Source organism: Ornithorhynchus anatinus, chromosome 3 (genome assembly GCF_004115215.2).
Source record: "Ornithorhynchus anatinus isolate Pmale09 chromosome 3, mOrnAna1.pri.v4, whole genome shotgun sequence".
NCBI classification, from domain to species: domain Eukaryota; kingdom Metazoa; phylum Chordata; class Mammalia; order Monotremata; family Ornithorhynchidae; genus Ornithorhynchus; species Ornithorhynchus anatinus.
This window is the reverse complement of record NC_041730.1, coordinates 135,992,042-136,009,557: the sequence shown is the minus strand read 5'-3', so window position 1 is coordinate 136,009,557 and position 17,516 is coordinate 135,992,042. Positions and strand designations below refer to the sequence as shown.

The following is a 17,516-nucleotide window of genomic DNA, read 5'->3' as shown; positions in this document are numbered from 1 at the left end:
GGATTAGAACCCAGGTCCTCTGACTCCCAGAACCGTGCTCTCTCCACTAGGCAACACCGTCTCCTGTGCCGTTATTCCAGATACCACCAATAGTCAGCATGAAATGTTCCGCAGTGGCTTCACTGGGAAGCCTGCATCCTACGGAATCTGGATTTCCCCTTCTTAGTCTGTGTCCTGTCAGTCAGTCAATTGTATTGAATAATAAGAATGTTGGTATTTGTTAAGCGCTTACTAGGTGCAGAGCACTGTTCTAAGCGCTGGGGGAGATACAGGATCATCAGGGTATCCCTCGCGAGGCTCACCGTCCTCATCCCGATTTTACAGATGAGGGAACTGAGGCCCAGAGAAGTGAAGTGACTCGCCCACGGTCACACAACTGACAAGCGGCAGAGACGGGATTAGAATCCACGACCTCTGACTCCCGAGCCCGGGTTCTTTCCACGGAGCCACGCTGCTTCACTTAATAATGGCATTTCAGTGCTTACTATGTGCCAAGCAGCGTTCTGAGCACTGGGTTAGACACAAGGCAATCAGGTTGTCCCGTGTGGGGCTCACAGTCTTCATCCCCATTCTAAAGATGAGGTCACTGAGGCCCAGACAAGTGAAGTAACTTGCCCAAAGTCACACAGCTGATAAGTGGCGGGGCCGGGATTAGAACCCACGACCTCTGACTCCCGAGCCCGGGCTCTTTCCACGGAGCCACGCTGCTTCCTAGTGAGAGTTTAGTGAGAGCTTACTGTGTGCAGAGCACTGGACTAAGCACTTGGGAAAGGACAGAGGCGTTCCCCCCACCTCAACGAGCTTGCAGTCTAGAGAGGCGGACAGACATCAGTAGAGATAAATGACGGCTATTTATTTCTACGTGACGTGGGGCTGGGAGGGAGCATGAAGAAAGGGAGCAAGTCAGGGTGACGCAGAAGGGAGTGGGGGAAGAGGAAAGGAGGGCGCAGTCAGGGAAGGCTTCCTGGAGGAGGTGGGCCTTCAGGAAGGCTTTCAAGTCGGGGAGAGTCATCGTCGGTGGGATTTGAGGAGGGAGGGCGTTCCGGGCCAGAGGCGCGACGTGGGCCAGGGGTCGGCGGCGAGATGGACGACCTGGAGGCCCAGTGAGAAGCAGCAAATTTAGCGGGCTGGGTGGGACTAGGAGAGTAGCGAGCAGCGAGGGGAGGAAGGAGGGATAATAGTAATAATGATGATAATAACGATGGCATTTGTTATATGTGCCAAGCACCGTTCTAAGCTCTGGGGGAGATACAAGGTGATCAGGTTGTCCCACGTGGGGTTCACGGTCTTCATCCGCACTTTACAGATGAGGTCACTGAGGCCCAGAGAAGTCGAGTGACTTGCCCAAAGTCACCCGGCCGACAAGCGGCGGAGTCGGGATTAGAACCCACGACCCCCGCCTCCCAAGCCCCGGCTCTTTCCACTGAGCCACGCTGCTTCCCAAGGGATGCGGGGGTTGGACGGCTTTAAGGCCCGTGGTGTCTGGGAACTTTTCCTTGAAGCGAAACAGAAGGTTATATTCTGGGATAGCGCAACACCCTTAAATTCCAGGAAACGTTTAGAGCAGCAGCAGGGAAAATGGAAGTCCCCGGAGCCGTTTTCTAAAAGCAGTGTCAGGAAATGGTAGGCTTTCCCCGCCCCGAGCCTCACAGCTCTGATGGATGAATCATAAATTATATTACGTAGGATTCATACGTAAATTATAATAATAATGTTGGTATTTGTTAAGCGCTTACTATGCGCAGAGCACTGTTCTAAGCGCTGGGGGAGATACAGGGTCATCAGGTTGTCCCACCGGGCTCTTTCCACCCAGCCACGCTGCTTCTCTAAAGCGTTTACTATGTGCCAGGCACTGTACTAAGCGCTGGGGTGAATAGGGAGCAGATCGAGTTGGAAGAGTCCCTGCCCCGTGTCGGTCTCCAGTCCCTATTTTACAGATGAAATAACTGAGACCCAGAGAGTTGAAATGACTTGCCCAAGGTCACACAGCAGACAAGTGGCAGAGTCGGAATTAGAAACCAGGTCCTTCTGACTCCCGGCCCGATCCTTCTGATGTTCCCTTCACCCTCAAGCAATCAATCGGTGGTCTTTATTGAGCACTTACTATGTGCAGAGCACTGTACTGAGCGCTTACCTCCCAGCACTTGGGTCCCCATCCGAAATTTATCGATTTATATTAAGGTCTGTCTCCCTCTCCAGACTGGAAGCTCACTCTGGGCAGGGAACATTTCTGCCAACGCCGTACTTTGCTCTCCCAATCGCTTAGTTCAGTCCTCTGCGCACACCGAGCACCCAAAACGTAACTCTGACCGATCATTAATCCACGTTGGACGAGACCCAGTGTAAAGTTCTTCAATACTTCGCTGCTTTTTACGCTCCCTCGGTTTACGTCCTTGCCCACGTTCGGGGTCGAGCCGTGTCGGGCGTCTGGTTGGATTTTCGGTTTTCCCTTTTGGCCCTCCGATCCATCCCTCAGTCGATCCCCGGTATTTATTGAGCGCCGGCCGGGGGCGAGCACTACAGTGGAGGGAGCGGACATCTGTTAGGTGGCCAGAAAGTTCAGGGTTGAGCTCTGAAATTACCATCTGCAGAAGCCCCGACGTCTGTCAGCTTCTTCCCGACCTGCTTGGCCGCCCCGCTCCCCGGCTCAGTGGGGGAAGATCGATTTCTCCATCCGTTAGGATTGCGGGAAAATTAGCATTGCCCCTCCACTCCGACCCCACGCGGTCATCACGGATTGGAGTCAGAGGTCACGGGTTCGAATCCCAGCTCTGCCACTTGTCAGCTGTGTGACTGTGGGCAAGTCACTTGGCTTCTCGGAGCCTCGGTTCCCTCCTCTGTCAAATGGGGATGAAGACTGTGAGTCTCACGTGCGACGACCTGATGACCCTGTATCTCCCCCAGCGCTTAGAACGGCACTCTGCACGTAGTAAGCGCTTAACGAATACCAACATTACTATTATTATTATTATCATTGCTATGCCTGGCTCGTTCTTCTGCTCAGAACTCGTAAAACTCTATTTTCATTCATTCAGCCGTATTTATTGAGCGCTTACTGTGTGCAGAGCACTGTACTAAGCGCTTGGAAAGGACAATCCCGCAACAAGCAGAGACAGTCCCTGCCCGTGATGGGCTCACAGTCTAGAAGGGGGGCGGTTTTCATCTGTACGAGGATTTGTATAGTCACTGATTTCTTCACTGACCAGCGTGGCTCAGTGGCAAGAGCCCGGGCTTGGGAGTCCGAGGGCGTGGGTTCGACTCCTGGCTCCGCCACCTCTCTGCTGGGTGACCGTGGGCAAGCCACTTCACTTCCTTGGGCCTCAGTGACCTCATCTGCAAAATGGGGACTAAGACAGTGAGCCCCACTTGGGACAACCTGATTACGCTGTATCTACCCCAGTGCTTACAACAATGCTTGGCACCTAATAAGCCCTTAACAAATACCATTATTAATTATTACTATTATTATTATTGAGCTAGCTCATCCCAATCCATCCACAGGTGCTGCTTCCTACTTAAATGAAGCCAAGGGAGCTCCCCATAATTCTTTGGGAGCATCCACTATGTTTCTGCCTTTAATAGTAATAATAATGATAATTGTGATACTTTTTAAGCATATACCATGTGCCACGCACTGTACTAAGCGCTGGGGTAGATGCAAGTTAAGCGGGTTGGACACCGTCACTGTCCCACACGGGGCCCACGGTTTTTAATCCCTATTTTACGGATGAGGAAACTGCGGCCCAGAGAAGGGAAGTGACCGGCCCAAGGTCACACAGCAGACGAGAGATTAGAACCGAGGCCCGCCTGATACCCAGGCCCGAGCTCTAGCCACTAGGCCATAGTGCTTCTTCAACCAGGCCCCTCACAGTGGATGATTTCGAACCATTTTCCGTGGTCAAGGCGCCTACTTCACCAGCTCTGCCCGGTTCAGACTTTGCCGAGTTTGGCCCGTTTTCGAAAAGGATAAAAGCCTAATGTCATTTTCATCTTTTAGTCTTTAAAAGACCTGCCTTTTAGATCCACAGAGAAGCGGTGAAGCCTAGTGGAAAGGGCTCAGACCTGGGAGTGAGAGGACCCGGGTTCGAATTCCACTCTGCCGCTTGCCTGCTGCGGGACCTTGGGAAAGTCACTTCGCTTCCCCGTCCCTCAGTTTCCTCATCCGTTAAATGGGGATTCGGTACCTGTTCTCCCTCCCCCTTAGACTCTGGGCCCGGCTGTAGGACGGGCGGCAGCGTCTGACTGGACTGCCTTGTTTTACCTCAGTGCTTAGTACAGTGCTTGGCACATAGTAAGCCCTTAACAAATACCACGATTATTATTATTATTATTCGCATTGTCATTATCATTATACTAGTAAGGCTAGCTGGAGAGCTTTCGCCTCAATTAATTTCTCATCCCGTCACCCAATCTGTAACTTCTGCACTTCCACTCCATGTAAACACTGGCTTAAGTAGCAGATGAAATATGAATTAATTATAATCAAATATAATCATATTTGTTAAGCGCTTAATATGAGTCAAGCCCTGAGCTAAGCCCTCTTTTCCTTTTCTTCCTCTCCCTTCCTTTATTCATTGCCCCCTTCCCAGCTCCACAGCACTTATGTACATATAATAATAATGATAATAATAATGTTGGTATTTGTTAAGCACTTACGATGTGCAGAGCACTGTTCTAAGCTCTGGGGGAGATACAGGGTCATCAGGTTGTCCCACGTGAGGCTCACAGTTAATTCCCATTTTACAGACGAGGGAACTGAGGCCCAGAGAAGTGAAGTGACTTGCCCACAGTCACACAGCTGACAAGTAGCAGAGCCGGGAGTCGAACCCATGACCTCTGACTCCGAAGCCCGGGCTCTTTCCACTGAGCCACGCTGCTTCTGTAATGTCTGCTGTGTGACTGTGGGCAAGTCACTTCACTTCTCTGTGCCTCAGTTCCCTCATCTCTAAAATGGGGATTAAGACTGTGGAGCCCCATTTAGGACAGGGACTTGCATCCAACCTGACTTGCTTCTATCCCCCCCAGCCCTTAGTAACAATAAAATAATGATGATGGTATTTGTTAAGGGCTTACTATGTGCCAAGCACTGTTCTAAGCACTGGGTACGTACAAGGTAATCAGATTGTCCCACGTGGGGCTCACACTCTTTATCTCCATTTTACAGATGAGTTGACTGAGGCACAGAGAAGTGAAGTGAATTGCTCGAGGTCACGCAGTTGATGAGGGACGGAGCCGGATTAGAACCCACGACCTCTGACTCCCAAGCTCGGGCTCTTGCCAGGAGGCCACGCTGCACAGTGCCTGGCACATAGAAAGTGATTAACAAATACCATTATTATTATGAGTGTCTACCTCCCCCTCTAATAATAATGATGGTATTTGTTAAGCACTTACTATGTGTCAAGCACTGGGGTAGATTCAAGGTAATCAGATTGTCCCACGTGAGGCTCACAGTCTTCATCCCCATTTTCCAGAGGAGGGAACTGAGGCCCAGAGAAGTAAAGTGACTTGCCCAAGGTCACACAGCTGACAAATGGTAGAGCCAGGATTAGAACCCACAACCTCTGACTCCCAAGCCCGGGCTCTTTCCACTGAGCCACGCTGCTTCTTCCCTCTTGACTGAAAGCTCGTCATGGACAGGGAATGTGACTGTTCTATTGTCCTCTCCCAAGTGCTTAATACAGTGCTCTGCACACGGGAAGCGCTCAATAAATACGATCGACTGATTGTCTACGTATAAGCTTGTGGTGGGCAGGAAATGTGTCTGATATATTGTTATATTGTAAGCCCGTCAAAGGGCAGGGACTGTCTCTGTTACCGATTTGTCCATTCCAAGCGCTTAGGACAGTGCTCTGCACATAGTAAGCGCTCAGTAAATACTATTGAATGAATATTGTACTCTCCCAAACGCTTAGTACAATGCTCTGCACCCAGGAAGCGCTCAATAAGTACGATCGACAGACTAAACGCTTGAGGAGATGTAGTATAAACCAATCGGACACAGACCCTGCCCCCTCGGAGCTGATAGGCTAAGGGGGAGCGAGTGGCAGGTATAAAATCCCCATTTTACAGAAGAGGAAACTGAGGCACAGAGAAGGGACGTGACTTGCCCCTTCGTACAGCAGGAGATGGAGGAGATGGGATTAGAACCCAGCAGCGTGGCTCAGTGGAAAGAGCCCGGGTCTAGGAGTCAGAGGTCGTGGGTTCTAATCCCGGCTCCGCCACCTGTCGGCTGTGTGACTTTGGGCAAGTCACTTCGCTTCTCTGGGCCTCAGTTCCCTCATCTGTAAAATGGGGATTAAAAGCGCGAGCCCCACGTGGGCCAGGCGCTGTATTAAATGCCGGAGCAGATAAAAGGAAATCAGGTTGGACACAGTCCCTGTCCCACACGGGGCTCACAGTCACGCACCCCATTTTACAGAGGAGGGAACTGAGGCACAGAGAAGAGAAATGACTTGCCCGGGGTCACATGGCAGACAAGTGAAGGAGCCGGGATTAGAACCCAGATCCTCTGACTCCCAGGCCAATGCTCTATCCACCGGACTGCTTAGAGAAGCAGCGTGTCTCAGGGAAAAGAGCACGGGGTTAGGAGTCGGGGGTCACGGGTTCTAATCCCGGCTCCGCCACCTGTCAGCTGTGTGACTTTGGGCAAGTCCCTTCTATTCTCTGTGCCTCAGTTACTCACCTGTAAAATAGGGATGAAGACTGTGAGCCTCACGTGGGACAAGCTGATGACCCTGTATCCACCCCAGCGCTTAGAACGGTGCTCGGGATATAGTAAGCGCTTAACAAATACCAACATTATCATTATTATTATTATCCTCTGACTCCCAGGCCTGTGCTCTTTCCATCAGGCCACACTATTTCCTTCCGGAGAGCTAAAAGCCACATTTCAAGTAATTCCACAATGCCAAAAGACGCTGAGATTTTAGCAGGCGTCCAAGTGGATTTACCTGACGATCTTGCTGAAGGAAGATCAATTGCTTGGATTCTTATTTTTCCTGGCGGGGGTGAGGTTCTAAATTATTGATGAAGCAAAATGGAACTTTAGAGGAGGTTCAAATACAGGCATCTCTTCAAGGTCACCCGGGGACCTTCTGGCCTACGAGATTTATGTGATCAGCTCTTTCAGCGTGTTCCCCCTCTCTTTGCCCTTCACGACGACGCGTCGGGCCCGTCAACTGTAACATTTCCATAAGCAAATTCTCCAGGAAAGGGACAAAGTCCGGGAACGATCCGGATTGAGAGCCTCCCTTTTATTCATTCGATCATTCGATCGTATTTACTGAGCGCTTACCGTGTGCAGAGCACTTGGAAAATACAATTCGACAAACAGAGAGGAGACCATCCCTACCCTACGGGCTCTCATCGTGTGAAACATATTAAATTCGCACGCGGGGATCGTAGATCTCAGAGAGTATTAAATCACGTTTCCGTAGGTCTTCTAGAGTGGTCGTTCTCTTCTCCATTCATCGTTCTCTTAACTCTCCCGATCTCCGCGGGTTTTCGGATCGCATTCGCCAGCGAGGCCTGGGTCGAAGAAGCCGAATAATCACGTGATTTGGGGATACGCGGGACGACGGTCAGAGTGAACAAACGGAGGTTCCGGCTAGAAAATGGACGAAAGAAGCGATGCGAGGATTTTCTTGAAGTAGCTTAAAGTAGAATTCGGATTTTTCTACCCGGCCTTATTGCTGGACCTGGTTTTATGCCAAACATCGTGTGCTAAAACCGTATCTTAAAGAAAAACATCTTACGCAACCATGAGAAATGAGGTTCGTGCCTCTCCCGGAAGCTCCTTTGCTGTCGAAGGGAAACGGTGTCGGCAGAATTAATTATGCTCCAGTTACAGTGAATCGGCCTTCTGCCTTTCTTTAGACACCGCATCCTTGCTTCCTGCCTGAATCCCATTTCCCGAGATAATATTCGATCGGGCCTCCGTCAGTCCATCATTGGGGTTTATTGAGTGCTTACCGTGTGCAGAGCACTCCACTAAGCGCTTGGAAGAGTAGAATAGGGGAAGCAGTGTGACCCAGTGGAAAGAGCCTGGGCTTCGGGGTCAGAGGTCCTGGGTTCGACTCCCGGATCCGCCACCTGTCAGCTGTGTGACTGTGGGCGAGTCACTTCACTTCTCTGTGCCTCAGTTACCTCATCTGTAAAATGGGGATTCACTGCGAGCCTTACATGGGACAACCTGATGACCCTGTATCTCCCCCAGCGCTTAGAACAGTGCTCTGCACATAGTAAGCGCTTAACAAATACCAACATCATTATTATTATTAGAATACAGCAGAGTTGGTAGATGCTTTCCCTGCCCACTAGGAGTATAATAATAATAATGATGGTATTTGTTAAGCGGTTACTATTCTAAGTGCTGGGGCAGATACAGGGTCATCAGCTTGTCCCACGTGAGGCTCCCAGTCTTCATCCCCATTTTACAGATGAGGACCTGAGCACAGAGAAGAGAAGTGACTTGCCCACAGTCACCCAGCTGACAGGAGGCAGAGCCGGGATTAGAACCCATGACCCCTGACTCCTAACCCCGTGCTCTTTCCACTGAGCCACGCTGCTTCTCTAAGCAGTCCGGTGCATAGAGCATTGGTCTGGGAGTCAGAGGATCTGGGTTCTAATTCCGGCTCCTTCACTTGTCTGTCATGTGACCCCGGGCAAGTCATTTCTCTTCCTCTGTGCCTCAGTTCCCTCATCTGTAAAATGGGGTGCGTGACTGTGAGCCTCGTGTGGGACAGGGACTGTGTCCAACCTGATTTCCTTTTATCCGCTCCAGCATTTAATACAGTGCCTGGCACATAGTAAGCACCTACCAAGTGCCACAATGATTATGATAATAATTATCATATTATTATTATTACGGTCTAGAGGCATCCTGCGGGGAGCAGTTCTGAAACCCCAAAGACCTGGAGAAGCAGCGTAGCCTAGTGACCCTGGGCAAATCGCTTCTCTTCTCTGTGCCTCAGTTCCCTCATCCGTAAAATGGGGAGTAAGACCGTGAGCCCCATGTGGGTCAGGGACTGTGTCCAACCCCATTGGCTTGAATCCACCTCAGCGCTTAGCACCGTATCTGGCACATAGTAAGTGCTTAAAAAATACCACAATTATTGTTATTACTTAGACTGTGAGCCCCACCTGGGTCCTGATTACCTTGAATCCACTGCGGCGTTTATTACAGAGCTTGGGACGTTCACTCGTTCGTTCAATCATATTTACCGAGCACTTACCATGTGCAAAGCACTGGACTAAGCGCTTGGGAGCTTACAGTATAACAACAAGCAGATACATTCCAGCCCACAGTGAGCTCACAGTCTAGACAGAAGCAGCGTGGCTCAGTGGAAAGAGCCCAGGCTTGGGAGTCAGAGGTCATGGGTTCGAATCCCGGTTCCTCCACCTGTCGGCTGTGTGACTTTGGGCAAGTCACTTCACTTCTCTGGGCCTCAGTGCCCTCATCTGTAAAATGGGGATGAAGACTGGGAGCACCGTGCGGGACAACCCGATCACCTTGTATCCTCCCCAGCTCTTAGAACAGTGCCTTGCACACAGTAAGCGCTTAACAAATACCATAGAGAAGCAGCACGGCTCAGTGGAAAGAGCACAGGCTTAGGAGTCAGAGGTCATGGGTTCTAATCCCGGCCCCGCCGCCTGTCAGCTGTGTGACTTTGGGCAAGTCACTTCTCTTCTCTATGCCTCAGTTACCTCATCTGTAAAATGGGGATGAAGACGGTGAGCCTCACGTGGGACAACCTGATTCCCCTGTGTCTACCCCAGCGCTTAGAACGGTGTCGGCACCTAGTAAGCGCTTAACAAATACCAACAATATAATTATTATTAGAGAGGGAGACGGACATTAATATGAATAAATAAATAGATTAAATAAATAAATTACGGATATATACAGATACCTACTCCCCTCTCAGGGTGGCACCTGGAGGATTTCCGGTCCTCTACCAGTCTCGGCTCTGGGAGGGAGAGTGAAGCTCAGGCCCGTCCGGTCCATTCCTAGCTCGGCCAGTGGCTAGCGAGCGGCGGGCCGTCGGCTACGAGACGAAACTCCCCCGTGCCGGGCAGCGGCGGCCCGGGAGAGAGTCGAGGGCGGAGACTCGAGTTTAGTGCTGGAAGGCGGCGATGGAAAACCACTGCCGGATTTTTCCCAAGAAATCTCCGTGGATCCGCTCCCGGAACGACGGCAGATGGGGAGCGGGGCCTTCTGGGAGAGATGCGTCCGTGGCGTCGCTCTGGGTCGGAGACGACTCGACGGCCTAAGACGAGACGAGACAGATGTATGCCTACGATAGAGAGATATACATATGGCACGTAGTAAGTGCTTCACAAATATTACAAGTCCTATTATTATTTATTATTCTATAATCGTGGACTATGTCAGAAGCTTACGACGTACCAAGGATCGTCCTCGTCGCTTTGTTACCTTTCGATTCGTTTCCTTAAATTGCAGGGTCTGTTATCTGTCCTTGAAAAAGTAGCAAAGTGGTCGCCTATGACGTCTTGTGGCCTTAATGCCTACCTACTGTTGGCTCTAAAGACAGAGTGCCCGTCTGCTCGCTAAGGGTTGGTTGGAAATGGTCCTAGCCCTCAACCATTCTGCCTTCCCACGAGCAAAACCGAAAGGGAAATGATGAGCAATGTCACGTCTTCCTCCAGAAAAATCCAAAAGGCAAACGACAGGAATTGTGATTTTTCAGCTCCTGGTGCTGTGTTAATGATGATAATAATGATAATAATGTTGGTATTCGTTAAGCGCTTACTATGTTCCGAGCTCTGTTCTAAGCACAGGGGTAGGTGATCAGGTTGTTGGTATTTGTTAAGCGCTTACTATGTGCAGAGCACTGTTCTAAGCGCTGAGGTAGATACAGGGTCATCAGGTTGTCCCACGTGAGGCTCACAGTTAATTCCCATTTTACAGATGAGGTACCTGAGGCACAGAGAAGTGAAGTGACTTGCCCACAGTCACACAGCTGACAGGTGGCAGAGTTGGGAGTCGAACTCATGACCTCTGACTCCGAAGCCCAGGCTCTTTCCACTGAGCCACGCTGCTTCCCTCATGGTTGTCCCACGTGGGGCTCATTGTCTTAATTCCCATTTTACAGATGAGGAACTGAGGCTCAGAAAAGTGAAGTGACTTGCCCAAGATCACCCAGCAGACGAGTGGCGCAGCCGGGATTAGAACCCGTGACCTCTGACTCCCAAGCCCGGGCTCTTTCTACTAAGCCACGCTGCTTCTCAACAAGCGGAGAAGTGTTCTTAACAAGCGGAGTAGTAGAGAAACCATATTGCAGCATCCTGAAGGGGAAATAGCCACCTAGTTAAGGGGAGTTAACATCACAACTCTCCTAATAAAGCCACCCTAGTGGCTAGAACCCGGGCCTGGAAATCAGAAGGTCCTGGATTCTAATCCCGGCTCCGCCACTTATCTGCTGGGTGACCCTGGGCGAGTCAATTCACTTCTCTGGGACTCAGTTCCCTCATCTGGAAAATAATACGGATTAAGCATGGCCTAGTGGCAAAGGCACAGGCTTGGGAGTCAGAGGGTCGTCCCGGCTCTGGCCCGTGTCTGCTGTGTGACCTCGGGTAAGTCACTTACTTTCTCTGTGCCTCGGTGACCTCATCTGTCAATGGGGATTAAGACTGTGAGCCCCACGCGGGACAACCCGACGACCTTGTATCTACCCCGGCGCTTAGAACGGTGCTTGGCTCATAATAAATGCTTAACAAATGCCATCATTATTATTAAGAGGGTGAGCCCCATATGGGCCAGGGATTGTGTCCAACCAGATTAGTCTATGCCTAGCCCAGCGCTCAGTACAGTGTTCGTCACATAGTAAGTGCTTAACGAAAAAGTAATAACCCAAAGTACCGCCGGGTGATGAAACGTCCAGCCCCCACACAGGTCCTGCCGTCTTTTACAAGTGGAGCGTCGCTCCGGCCGGAGAGGCCGGGCCTGATGGATGATCTCTGACCCCCACCGGGGTCACGCTGTGATATTCAACCCTTGATGTTCTATAGAGACACCTCTTCTGAAGCTGATTTAGCCGGGCGGTGGTAAAACCTCCTTTCTAAGGCCTTGAGTGTCGTGCCGAACTCAAAAAGATGACATCTGTCGGGTTTTCCGCCCAGATTTCGTTTGGTGAAAAGATAGCAGCTGTGGACGATGACAGCATCGATCCAGACGGATCAAATGCAGACGTCCTCAAACCCCTACGAGGTTCGGAGTAATTTGATTTTTGAGAGGTCTGAGGCTGTCAGTTTCGCGGCACTTAAAGTGACTTGGCCTTGGCCAGTCCCTTTCACTTCTCCTTGCTCCGTTCCCTCATCTGCGAAATGGGGATTAAGACTCTGAGCTCCATTTGGGACGGGGACTGGGTCCAACTGATTAGCTTTGGATCTACCCCAGCGCTTAGAACAGGGTCTGGCACCTCGTAAGCGCTTAACAAATTCCATTAAAAAAAACAAAACCCGTCCCTTCACTAGATTGTAAACTCCTTGAGGGCAGGGATCAATACTGCCCACCAACTCCAAGCGCTCACTACGTGCTCCGACACGGTAAGTCACTCAATCACATACCATCGCTGCTTGATGGATTTCCTTGATGATAATAGTAAGTGCTTAACAAATACATGATATTATTATTATTATTGTTTCTTGCTTAGACCTCCCAATGGCATTCTTTTGTAATATTCACTTCTGATAGCCTTTTATTTTTTATAGTATTTGTTAGTGGATAGAGCCGGGGCTGGGAGTCAGAAGGTCCTGGGTCTGATCCCCGGCTTCGCCACTTGCTGCTGTGTGACTTTGGGAAGTCCACTTCACTTCTCTGGGCCTCAGTTCCTCATCTGGAATGGGGATTGAGACTGTGAGCCCACGAGGGTCAGGGACTGTGTCCAACTCGATTTGCTTGTGCCCACCCCAGTGCTTAGAGCATGCCTGGCACATAGTAAGAGCTCAACAAATACCATCATCATGAAGACTGTGAGCCTCACGTGGGACAACTCATGCCCTGTATCTCCCCAGCGCTTAGAACAGTGCTCGACGTAGTAAGCGCTTAACAAATACCAACATTACTATTATCTTATCATCATCATCATTAAGCACTTATTAGTGCCAGGCGCTGTACTGAGCACTGGGGATGGATCCAAGCTAATCAGCTCAGGCACAGTCCCATCCAAAGTGGCGGCTCAGAATCTTCCATCCCTAATTTAGATAATGATGGCATTTGTTAGCGCTTCACAGCAAAGCACTGTTCTAAGCGCCAGAGAGGATACGAGGTGATCAGGTTGTCCACATGAGGCTCACAGTCTTCATCCCCATTTTCCCGATGAGTCACTGAGGCCCAGAGAAGTGAAGTGACTTGCCCAGAGTCACACAGCTGACAAGCGACTGAGCTGGGATTGAACCCATGACCTCTGACTCCCAAGCTCTTCCACTGAGCCACGTTGCTTCTCACCCTTTTACTCTCTTCACCCGAAGAATCTGAATTCAATCCCAAAGTGCTTCAGCTCATAATACGTATTCTCTTTTCCGTCTCAAGATGCCGGAAAACCGGGCAATTTCCACTCCCCAGTTTAGCTCCCCGTCCCCCCCACAGAGCTATGAAACTTACTGCATTTTTATGCATCGACTTCTTTTCAGAGAGAAAACTCCCGGTGAACGTAGCCATTCTTGGCTGAGATTTCCTCTTGTCATTCAAGCTGTTGGGGTCGGATCTGGATGAGGAGCAAGCCATCATTCCTGGGTAAGGGGGCTCTCCGGAACCTGAATCCTTTCGGCTTCCGACGTCCGGTAGGTACCAACCCGCTTCCCAAAGCTGGGTTTCGTGGATGAGGTTGGCAGACCGGGAACGGTATTTCCAACCTACGTCCCTCAAGTCCGAATCCGTTTCCGCACCCGCTGGCAACCCCTGAGGTGACACAGATCAGCGGAACCAGGCCACTGGAAAACGACGTTAAGAAGAAGCGGGGAGGCCGCGTCGCCCTTTGGAAAGTCAACGCGTGGCCCGTACCGAGAGTCGGTTCGAAGGGCCAAGGAAAGGTGTCGTTCCTTTATTTGTTCCTTGGGCGACGGCCGTCCGTCTCACTTCTACCGCAGGGGAGTTGGGGGGTGGGGGATTGGCTCTGGAGCCGACGTTTCCGTCGTCTTGGAGTTGAAGCGTCTCATTTTCGGGACCGAGATGGAGGTACGGCGAGAGGCGGGGGTCGTACTACGATCTCCCGATGCGTGCCGTCCCGGGACCGGCGGACGACGACGGAGACCACGTTTTCATCCGAGGGATGGCTGAGCCATTGCCGAACCGTCGGTGTAAAAGCCGATGGGAAAGTGTCGAAACCCGCGTCCCTTCGGGGAGTCCGTGACTACGGAGACGGAGTAACGTTCCCCTAGCCGAGACTGGGGACGTCAGTGCTGCTATTCGTGTGACGTGGACGTGTGTAGCCGACACCGGGTCGGCTTAGCGAGCAGTCAAGAAGGGAGAGACGCCGAAGCCAAGCGCTCTTGGATGCGTCTCCTTTTTATTTGCGCAGGCCGTGATTTTGCATGTTGTAGATACGTCTAAAACCCTTCTCCTCCCACGACAAGAACCCTTCTATCACAGAGGGTCTTCTGCTTCTTTAAAGAAGTACGTATACAGGAAAGAGAAGCATGTAAATACGTGTCGACGCTCCGAAGATGTTGATGTTTATATGTACAGAGAAGCCTCTGTCGTGTATGTATATAAAAATGGAAAAAGAGGGTAGGTCGTGGTTGGCGGAGAGTCGCCCCTCTCTGTACGTGTGGAAGAGATTATGTTGACATCCATGGTCTGTCCCTTGTCCCAGAGGTTTCTCCAACCGTCGTTTTGTTCCTCTTGAAATTTGGAAACACGCTTATTGGTTTTTCATGAGATCGCCAAAGATTTGGGGTGTGATTTAGTCCGAGGGCACAGGGCTCTATTTATTGGAAACTGAAAAGTCTTCCCCTCTAGACCATAACTCATGGCGCGGCAGGGAACGTGCCTGCTAACTCTGTTGTGTCGTCCTCTCCCCCGAGCGCTTAGTACGGTGCTCTGCACGTAGTAAGCGCTCAGTTAATCCCGCCGATTGATTAACCATTTCAAAACCAAAATAATATTTCTCATGAAAAGTGTCTTTCCCTTATCCACGCATCGTTTGAAGGGAGAGGAAAGCTACCGCAAAATCTTTCGGTTGATTATGAAATACCAACAGAGTTAACGTTTCCTGGAACTGGAGGTGTTGAAGGGGGTGGGGGGGTGTTTCTTCAGTATCGGATTGAATCTGGTCGCAGATGTTCTCGGTGTATCCGGAAAATTGGACGAGCATATGCCCCTCACGATCATGTCAGTCACCGCGCGAGCTCAACACCAATGTCCTTTGAGTCGGTCTAAACCGAAATCCATCTGAACCGCGGATCGATTCGTCAGTCGTTCGGTCGACGATTTCCCGACCGTCGTTCAAGCTGTTGAAGGACTGTGGCTATTAAAGTCCTCTACTCTAGTAATATCTGTAGCCTTCAGAAACCCTTGAGTGCCTTACACAGCTTGTTCACGGAAACGCTCGGGAGTTAAAGGAAAGACAAGGAACCCGCGAGTCGCCCTCGGAAGAGTTTCGGGTGCCGAGAGGCTTGCCGTCTCCCCGTCGTCGAAACCTGAAGACGGATCCCATGTTTAAGCTCATCGGTGGATTTAGTTTAGACTCAGGAAAACCTGTCGTGAATACGTGCATTGAACCATGTATTTCTTTACTGTACGTTTCATACAGTGCTTTTATTAAACGTCTAGGCCAACGGGAACAGGAGAGGCTCTCTCCTCGTACTGGCCGAGAGCCTTGAGTTATCGACGTGTTCGCTAATGTAATCTCTTAATAACCACATCCGAAATACGTAATGTTGGGTTCCGTTCTGAGAGAGTAATGCCCAGACTTAAACTAGGACCGTCTGTTGATCAACTACAAAAATTTTGCACATATTTTTGTAATGTTATTCATATAATATATATATATATAGATATATATATACACCAGAGAATTTCTATTCATTTGTAAAATACATAAATTATTGTAAACTTTAATAAAAAAAGTTTTAAACCTTAAAATAGCAATGATTTCATTTCTCAGATGAAGCCTTTTCGTGTCTGATTTACCAAACTGATAATAATAATAATAACTGTGGTATGTGTTAAGCACTTGCTATGTGCTAGGCACTGTGCTAAGCGCGGAATGGGTACGAGCAAATCGGGTCGGAAACAGTCCCCGTCCCAGATGGTTTCACATTATTAATCCCATTGTACAGATGAGGTGACCGAGGCCCAGAGAAGTGAAGTGACTTGCCCGAGGTCACACAGCAGACAAGTGGTGGGGCAGGGATTAGAACTCAGATCCTTCTCCTTCCCGGTCCTGTGCTTTTATCCATTAGGCCACGCTGCTTTTCCAAAGTGACTTTGGATCTGGAATATAATCTATTCTGAATACTAAAAATTATACGTTTGAATGTTGCTCTAATTCTTCTGATTGGAAGGAGCCCTCTGAAATTAGCCCGTGAAGACTCAAGAGTAGATCGGCTAAAGTAAGATGGAAGAAAATTCTCCAAAAACAGAAACGCCAGTTGTCAAATGGCTAAGGCCAGTGAAAGGTGAAAGTTCCTTTACTACTAATTTATTCATTCAATCGTATTTATTAAGCGCCTACTGTATGGAGAGCAGCCAACTAAGCGGTTGGAAAAGTACAGCACAGCAATAAAAAGTGACGATCCCTACCCGCAACGAACTCACAGTCTAAAGGGGGGACATCAATACAAATAGACATCAAAATAAGGAGTGGGAGGTGAGGAAAGGTGGGGCTTAGTCTGGGAAGGCCTCTTGGAGGAGGTGAGTTCGCAGGAGGGCTTGGAAGAGGGGAAGAGAGTCAGTCTGGCGGAGGTGAGGAGGGAGGGCGTTCCGGGACCGCGGGAGGACGCGGCCCGGGGGTCGACGGCGGGATGGGCGAGAACGGGGGACGGCGAGGAGGCGGGCGGCGGAGGAGCGGAGCGTGCGGGGTGGGCGGTGGAAAGAGAGAAGGGAGGTGAGGTAGAAGGGGGCGAGGGGATGTAGAGCCTCGAAGCCCAGAGTGAGGAGTTTTTGTTTGGAGCGGAGGTCGATAGGCAACCACTGGAGGTGTTTAAGAAGGGGAGTGACAGGCCCAGAGCCTTTCTGCAGGAAGATGAGCCGGGCGGCGGAATGAAGTATGGACTGAAGTGGGGAGAGGCAGGAGGTTGGGAAGAAGTCACAAAGGAGGCTGATGCAGTCATCCGATTGGGAGAGGATGAGTGATTGTGAAGTCAAGTGAGAAGTGAAGTGACTTGCTCAAAGTCACACAGCTGACAAGTGGCAGAGGTGGAATTAGAACCCAGGTCCTTCTGGCTCCCAGACCCGGGCACGGTGCCCTGGTCTATCTCTCTCTCACTGGGCTCTTTGACCCCAAAGGCCCTAACCGGTGCATTTCACCGTCAGTCAGCCGATGTGGAGA

The 17,516-nt window shown here is 50.4% G+C and overlaps 1 protein-coding gene across 6 annotated transcripts in view; it reads left to right on the top strand.

Annotated features, from left to right (window-relative positions):
- The window catches only part of JAKMIP3 (Janus kinase and microtubule interacting protein 3), a 201,420-nt gene extending 186,966 nt beyond the window's left edge, over positions 1-14,454 (top strand). For all 6 annotated transcript variants that reach the window (XM_029060716.2, XM_039911633.1, XM_029060715.2 and 3 more), the window contains one exon: positions 13,657-14,454. The gene's annotated coding sequence lies outside the window, so the exon portion shown is untranslated. The remainder of the gene's footprint in view (positions 1-13,656) is intronic.
- Positions 14,455-17,516: the final 3,062 nt, after the last annotated feature.